We start from the raw sequence: 8,728 nt of genomic DNA, 5'->3' as shown, positions 1-8,728 counted from the left end.
TTCCTGAAAGAGTCATGCATTTCTTTCTTGATTGTAAGAAGTGATGGGAAAACCTAAAAAGGTCCAGAGGTTTGGATACTTCTCCAGAGCAGCTGATGCCTTGTTAACATCCCCCTCAGGGAACACTTCTGCTCATGTTTATTAGGAACAAGGAAGCTGGTAAGGTTCAAGCTCATGCCTTTGCACTGCCAATCCGAGTCCTTCACTACCTGCTACTACACAAATAATTGAGTCTCCAAATCCAACACCAATAGCAACAATGTTGGCCAAACCACAGAAGAAGCAAGAAGCTGCTAAGAGCCCATAGAAAGTTGTTCAGATTATATTTTCTATGGGCAGAGAGTTCTGTGAGAGATTAAAACCATAAAGTAACAAAACAGAAGAAAATACAAGCTGGAGGCTTTCACAGAGAGTGCAGTTTCCCCCATCAGAGATATTCTTCCTGTTATGCCAGACTTCTCATAGCTGACTGCATTTGCACCGCAACCAGCGAGCAACTTTTTTTTTTTAATTTATATTTGCTTTGAATTACATGTTTTCCGGTGTCAGCTTTAGAGGAAGATAAAACCTAGCTGCAGCAACAACTTTTAAATCAGCTATCATCTCTGCTTCAGTCAACAGAAACCTTGAATTAAAGCATTGGGTTACAGGGGTTCTAGTTACCATATAACTAGCAACATCTTCAAATATTTGGATTGTAAACAATCTTCATAACTTGGAGACAGGCATCATCTTTCCTACTTCACATTGAAGGCTTTGCAGGCACTTTGTAGAGGTCTGGCAACAGAGAATGACAGAAGGAAGTACTGATAAAGTGCTGCTGCTCAGCAATAAGGTAGTACAGGGAAAATACAGTAGATATGTTATGGTTTGTGATCTCTTCTTTTCCTTGCTTTGGGAAAAAACCTTAGGATCTTTGCATTTATATTATCCCAGAGCTGGATTTGATGGTGCACCAAGGAATGAAGCTCCCTAATGCTTTGGTTGAAAGTACAAAAGGATGCTAATTTTACGGTACTTACTAGCCAGCTGCTTTCAGTAGTATAGAGCTACTTCTTTATAAGTGATATTGTAAGCATCCTATTTACTCTTGCTCTTCACATTCAGGAGAAAGGACTTGCATATTAAAAAAAGAGCATTGGACATTAGAAGGATTTATGGAGGAAAAGAACAAGTGAAGAGATTCCTATTAGCTAGATGAAAAACATTAGATGTGCTAAATCAGCAGGTATTCTGATTAGCATGAAATAAGTATCTGCTCAATCTAAATAGGCTGAGCCTGCTAAAACACTCCACAGACCAGATGTAAAATGGTATTCAGATAGCCTAGTGAGTAACTTTAAATTCTTCCTCAATTCAAAGGAATAGAATTTTGTATATCTGTACCTTTTTGTGAGCATCAATTACAAATTATTTCTGCCCCATATTCCTCTACTACCAATCAAGAAATAGTCTGTTGTCTATAATCTAATACTAAAATACATGTCAAGCAGGACCCCTCACAGAAGAACAGACAGTGGATGATGGTAGACCCGGCTCTCTTTAGAAATCCTGCCCTCATCCAAAAGTATGAAATTGCTATATTTACCTATTCCAAAAAGCGCTCTGGGGTCTCTGGGTTTAGGTTTCACTTTAATGAAGCATTTCAGAAGAGGAAAAGCATGCAAGTGTCATGGCTTTCCATGACCCAAACGAGAGTCAGTACCTGCCACCAGTCCCTAGAGGAACATGAATTTATGAGATCCCTGTCAGATCACAAGTTCATCAGGCTCACCAGAAAGCCTCTGCATGATAACAGCTGCCCTAGAGGAACCTCCTAATACTCACTCTAAGCCTCAGCTATAACCTTGATGTCTCCTCCATCTTTCACTTCTCTTGAGAGATGAGTCCAGCAGGCTCTCTGCTATGGTCATCAACTCCCAAAAATGACACTTTAGGGATGTCACCTCCTTCCCTAACCTTTGAGCATTAACTCTATTTTTATAGCAGCTGGCCTAGAAGGGCAGACTCAGCTCCTTTCTCAGCCCACCTCATACCTTCTCATGTGGCATTTAATTGCCAAACAGTCAGATCAGAAAGAGAGTTGGTGAAGAGCAAAAGAGAAACAATAACAGCTCTGCATCTCTCTCTCTGGAGTAAAAAATCCACTGTTCATGGGACTAGACAGAAAGAGGGAGAAAACAAGCACTGAGGGGGCATCAGTCTAGAGCCTGGTCAGGCTGGACTAGTCCCTGCTTCTGAGGCTGTGTTTGGGTTTTAATCAATAAGCACTCAATGTTAATTGTATAAACAGCCACTGAAGGAGCTCCAATCTGGGCCAATGCCTAAGAGAATTCTATTAAAATGCAACAGACATTGCCTCATTAAGAACTGCACAGCACAAAATGTCCTATTTTGCAGAGCTAAGCATGAGACACCTTTGTCTTGTCTTGGAAGGTTTCTAAAGGGTTATGGTATCATATTCACCTCAGAGGGGAGGTTTTCACTGACTCACCAACGCAGGATCAGGTCATTATGGCAATAGATCTTGCTAAACACAGAGACACATCCCCCCACTCTGGAGTACCCAGCACACTGCTTTGGGCCACAGGGCAGCCAAATGTTCGGAATATTGTTATTCTTCTGGCATCCCAAAGCCACACACCACACCACTTAAAGCGCCACCTTGAAGCACTTCACATTTATTTGCTTCTGTGCTCCCTACAACAGGTATATTTCTGTTTGGATTTTTGGTTGGGGTTTTTTGTGGGCTGCACTTCTAAATCCTTAATCTCTGCGTTGGTTAAAGAATCAAGAATATATTGTGTGTTCAAAGCAGTGTGGATATAGCTAGGAAGGCCCCCTCCTCTAATTAAAACCACCTACTTGCTTCTTGCATACAGAGAAATATAACACAGCAGGAAATAACTGTCATATCAAATACCCCCTTATGGTAATTGTGGTTAAATACTGACTTTTTAATGGTAACATAGTTATAGGGGTTTGGCAACAGATGCAAAAATAAGTAATCACTTTTTCTGGAGGGCTACCAAAATGGCAGGTTTCCCAAGTCAATCAGTTCTTCCAGGGACTGGGAATGTAGAAAGCAATTTAATGCTGCAAGGAATATGACAATCTATTTATAATGGCACAGTGTGAGAGGCTGAGAGGAGAAACTGCAGCTGTTGTATATGGATTATAACTGACTGATTGTTTCTAACAAAATGTATTGCTATATCAGAAGGAAGTACGAGTTTAGCTGCCTGGTTGATTTTCTTTCCCTTGTACAGGTGTGGGGCCAGCTTGAATGAAATCAGGCATCAAGACTAAAAACACTGCTTTTGATCTCCCCCTTGACACTCCAGGGTAGCCTTTGCCAACTCTCTTGGGATTCACTGCATCAGAACCCATCCAGCCTTTGTTGAAGCGAAGAGAAAAGATTCAGCCCAGATTCAGAAGACCCCATGGGAGCATCACAAGGGATATAGAGCATCCCTTAGTGTTAAATAATAGTGCTCTGTCTTCAGTTCTTGAAAAAGCTTTGCTTCCTGTTTCATATTTATTTCTTTCCCAGATTCCATATGTATTTCTATGGCTGTTAAATAACAGTCCCTCCATCCCAAGGGAAGGCTGCTTGCCAGAACAGAACAGTAAACGATTCCTGCATTCTATGTGCAGCACATTACACGTCAGATGTTACAATGACTATTATGTTTAGGATCAAGGACACAAAAAACAGCAAACAGCAAAATTATCAGAGCACCCAAAGCTGCCCACTTTGAACAAGCCATGATCCAGAAGCTGGGCCACCTCCAAGACTCTTAGGTTCATACTGTGCTTTTCACCCTGGTTTGACAGGGCCAAGGACTACAGCAGCAGCAGTACAAGACTTCTTTAGTAACGTATACAAGGCCTGATAACCTTTGTAAAAAACTAAAACAGAAAACAGGCTTAGCAAACATGCTTTTCTCAAATATGATGCTAAGCATGATCTTGCTGTTAATATAAGCAAGGGGACTTTTTGCTTGTTGATGTGGTTAACCATAGTGCAGGGTGTAGCTCATCTCCAAAATCTGTGCTCATGCTTTCCCTGCAAGAAGATAATCCAAGCTGGATGATTTCTTTCCTACACCCTTATCTATTACACAGTCAGCTAAAATCTGGGAGACAGAGAGATGAGAAACTTCCTGCATGTAAATCACTCTATCTTACACCCTTGGAGCAGGCATTTTCCATGGCTGTTGGGTGGAAACAAACCTAGTCCTCAGTTTATGCATCCCACTACCCCAACTTCCTGAAAGCCAGATACCAGCAGATAATTAGGAACCCTTGGGTCTCTTGATTACAAGGATGAAGGGCTCGTAAAGACACCCAGACAATTAACATGTCTCCCACTGGTTTGTCTTTCCCCATCACCTCAGGATCATTCTCTGGTACATGAAGGTCTGATGTGCACGCTCAGGCTGTTGGCAGAGTGGTTATTCCTCTCTGAAGTTGAGGTGAGTTGTTGCCAGCTAGCATGGTACATCTTGGATATATGACACTTCCACATGTATTTTTGCCCATCTGGAAGAACCCCCTGATTATTTGGCAGGTTGGCTACAATGCCAGCTAGTGACACCCAGAGATGCCACCACACCAGGTGAGGGTCACCCCAACATTGAGACAAAGCCAAAGCAAACTGCAGCACATCACTAAGGACAAGATCAGGCACCTGGCTGCTGCAACCCAGCCACATGCAGCCCTTCGTTCCCACCTGGCTCTAGCACAGCAAGTCACCTACACACACTAACCTTGCACCTGGAGGAGGTGGGGTTGGGGTTTTGTGCTGTTTGTAAAGAGGTTCATTGCTCTTTGAATTATACAGACAGCTGTAGCAATATGACTCTACCTGCTCTCCCAGCCCTACCCAGTGCCACAGAGGGAAAATAATTTTTTGGGCAGCCGGGGCATGAAAATAAGATCTCTCAATAAACATACACAAAGTTCTAGCATTTCTACAACACCTTTTATCAGGGATCTTAAAGCATTTCAAAATACTAAACATCACCAGACCCCTGTAAGGGCTGGGGTAGTGAAGGGGAAGTGGGAGAGAGCTCTTACAAAGCCTTGTTTCAGCAGGCTGGTGTAAGAACCAGAAACCACCCAGGTAACCTGAGAAACAATGTGTGGGGCTTCAGGGGATTTTTGCTTCCAGAAAGTTTCAATTTGCATCTTTCAAAGCTTTCTCTTTCAAAACATCAATTAGAAGACAATTAAAATGGTGTTCAGAGACAAAATCCTAGATCTGGTGTCGTCTGGAAGCCTCAAGTCAAACTCCATAGTTCTGCTGCATACGCTAAAGATCTACAGCAATTGCTCAGTTGTGATAACATGCACATAGATGGTCTAAGCATACCAAGCAGTGATATCAAGAAGCCAATGCAATTATTCTTTACTCTTCAACACTGAAGAACGAATTCAAGTAGTGCTTTAAAACTTAAACTAATTTTTGCCATTAAAAGGTATCTTTTTACGCCTTTTTATTAGTGCAATGAGGCCTTAGTACAATTAAAATTAGACCTAATAGGTTTTCAGTCACTAAATGAAAGACCTACCCTTTGGCCTCATCTAAACTGCAAAACTTTGCTATATGACCCATGTCTATGCTATAAGTGGCCCAAGTATGTGGCATTTTCTCTCCTATCCCCTCTCAACAGCTTGGTTTCTATATGAAAGAAAACCAGAGGCCAAAGGCAGCTGCAGCATGTGCCAGACAGGCTCACAGGGAACCTGCTCTGCATATCTGCTCCCCTCTTCAGCCAAGGCCCTCTGAGTCGTCATGCCAGAACAGAAGCACAAGTGCCCCAGTCCACACAATATGTGGGAAGAAGGCATCACTCAAGGGGCATGAGAAGCACAAGCACACAGCAGGTGGGGATTGCTATAAGCAATCAAGGTGAATCCTGCTGGTTCTGCGAGCTAAGACAGAGTTCCCAAGAAATCCCTGCTCTGTGGTTCCCTCCCTAAATCACATGTACCCCCACCCTTTCCCAATGCCAAAGGGCAGAAAGAAGGCTACATCTGAGATTCCATCCTCCCTGAAAATTTTTCCTGTGTAAGCTACTACCTTCAGGTACAGGATCATAGCAAAAAACTTCTGGCACAGCATCCTCTTTCTCCTTAAATCCATGAGCTTCACCCCACAAGACATCCTAGGTGCTCCTCAAAAGAGAAGCCAGCACATAGAACCAACTCTTCCATTGGGGTGAGTGGGTGCAATGGAAGCACAGAAATTTATGGCAGCAGACAAGTACCCTGTGGATTCAGGCATTCCTGGCAGCTCAAGGTATTGACAGCTCCCTTATGTAGTCATATCCTGCAGCTGCACTTCAGCAGCAGCTAAACCAGGTAGAGAGGAGGAACACTCCTTAAAAAACCTAGAAGCACTCTGATGAGAAATGCCCATAGTGAGATGAAGGTTACTTCATTTTAGTAGCTGGATCCTGCACATATCTCTTCAACTGCAGTCCTTTTATTAGTCATATTTTCATAGACATCCAAAATCTAGCTACAAAGAACACTATACAATTCAGGCATGGAAAAAGTTAGTTCTTTGTGGTATTGCATTTTAGATGAAAAGCCACTTCCTCTCTTCCACAGCAAAGCAAGAAAGCGTAGGCTTCAGTTTTATCAGCCATTGCATCTGCGCCTTCTTAACAAGTGTAAAGTCTGTGAGCCAAAAATGTATCTTTCCCTCTTTGATATTCATGTAAATTTGAAACATGCATAGCTTCATTGCAGTTTATAATGGTAAAAATTATGAATGTTGGAATTTTGTTGGGTTTTTTTTCAAGAACAAATTGTTTCACAGAATAATATGCTTTCTCTTGAGAAGGCTCAGAAGTGACTTCTCAAGCTACACCAACAAATCACGTGGATTTTCAGTGAGCTGCTGCACATGAATTCAGGGTGGGTTTTGGATGGGTTACCTGCTGTGGGATAATGGCATGGCTGTCTAGTGATAGGGGTCACTGGGGAAAATGAAGCACTCACTGTTGCTCACCATCCTTCTGGCTAGTCCCTCCCAGTCACACCACAATCTGCTTTAACGATTATAAGAACAAACCTTTTCCTCTTCTGGCATTTGTTATTTCTTCCACTTCTTGTTATTACAGCAGAAACCCACAGGTATCTATTTTAGGGTTATCTTTACACCCTGAATTTTCACTAGGAGATTAAAAAAGGTTGGCAGGGGAGACATATCTTTCTGTCCTTTAGCTCATGCCTAGACATTCAGGTATCTCAAAGAGGGATATTACTTTTTTAGTATCTTTCGTCAACTGAGCCAAGTGTAATTCTCAGTGTATTTCTGTGCCTATCCATAACTTCTTTATCTACCTCTCTGCTTAGCTAGCTGTCTGGTTTGGTATTTCCAGTTTGCACTTAACCAGGGTGGACATTCCCCATTTGTCTTTCCCCATAGTCATATGCATCAGTCAGAGTCTTTTTTATTCTTTCTGCAGCAGATAGGGAAGAAATATAGATGGAGCCATGCTCACCAATAGAAGAAATCAACACCACACAAGAGGCTCTGGCTGTATCAACCTTAAGATGTGGTAATAATTTGAAACAGAATGTAGGTCCATAAAGTATTAAAAAAAACCCCAAGTAATAACATCTTGTACTTATGTAAGAAAAATGTTGACCACTTAACTAGGAACAACAGTATGGTTTACAGCAATATATCCCTCTGAGCTAAAGGCCTGTTTTTTATTATAGTTCACTTAAGTAATGAATAATTTCAGATGTAGAAAAGACAATTTACACAGATATTACACCCATTTTGGTAGCAGAACAGGAAACACTGCCCAGGTGACCTTCTGTAAGGATGAGATTTTCACATTCCTAAGCTGTTAATAACTGCTGTAATTGTTGAGGGTATTTAATTCGTTGGTTTTAATAAAGCATGAGAATAGCTGATGAACACTGCACCAGAATGTCACTACTATCACTTTCCCTCTGGCACCTCAGCTTCCTGGTGTTCAGGAAACAGTTTCAGCATTCCCATATGAGTTTTTCAATAACAAATCTCAGATCTCTAGTCAGTCTAGAATATTATATTACCAATCTTTTTCAGAAACATCATCCTTTACACATTGTACACCTACTAAGTAGAAGGCAAAACCATCCAGCACAGGAATTAGTCTCCCACACAGCTGTCACTTGTAAGAAACAGAGATGCAGTGCTTCTCTCCCAATTTCCAGTCATTCCCATCTCTTGATACCCGACATGGAACACATTGTTGGATGACACCCTCCAGCCCTCTTTGCCCCAGAATTTTGCCCTTACAGGCCTGATACACCAAAATCCTTGGCCTGTTTCTATGATTATAGTCTCTCTACTATGCTGCTGTTTTTTTCTACTCACAGTTGTATTTTGTGGCAATACTTTGTATGAAGTTATTTTATATAAAAGGTTGAGCTCTGGGGAAAGTTTAAGCTATACCCCTCCAGGAATTACTGGGTTTGTTGGCTGTGAGGAGGAAAAAAATAAAAAACAACCAAACCAAATTTTCAAACTTTTTAAAAACATTTTAAACAAGTACAACTAATTAGAGTCTGATCAAAGCCAAGGGAAGTCCTCTGGAGCAGCTGCATTCCCTATATTTGTGAAAATCGGGCCATTTAAATAGTTATTTTTAAAAGAAGTATTGGAACTAAGCCAAAGCCCTTTGAAATCAATGGGATTTTATAATTACTTCAATGC

The sequence above is a fragment of the Zonotrichia albicollis genome, chromosome 3, assembly GCF_047830755.1.
Source record: "Zonotrichia albicollis isolate bZonAlb1 chromosome 3, bZonAlb1.hap1, whole genome shotgun sequence".
NCBI lineage: Eukaryota > Metazoa > Chordata > Aves > Passeriformes > Passerellidae > Zonotrichia > Zonotrichia albicollis.
This window is presented reverse-complemented; position numbering follows the sequence as displayed.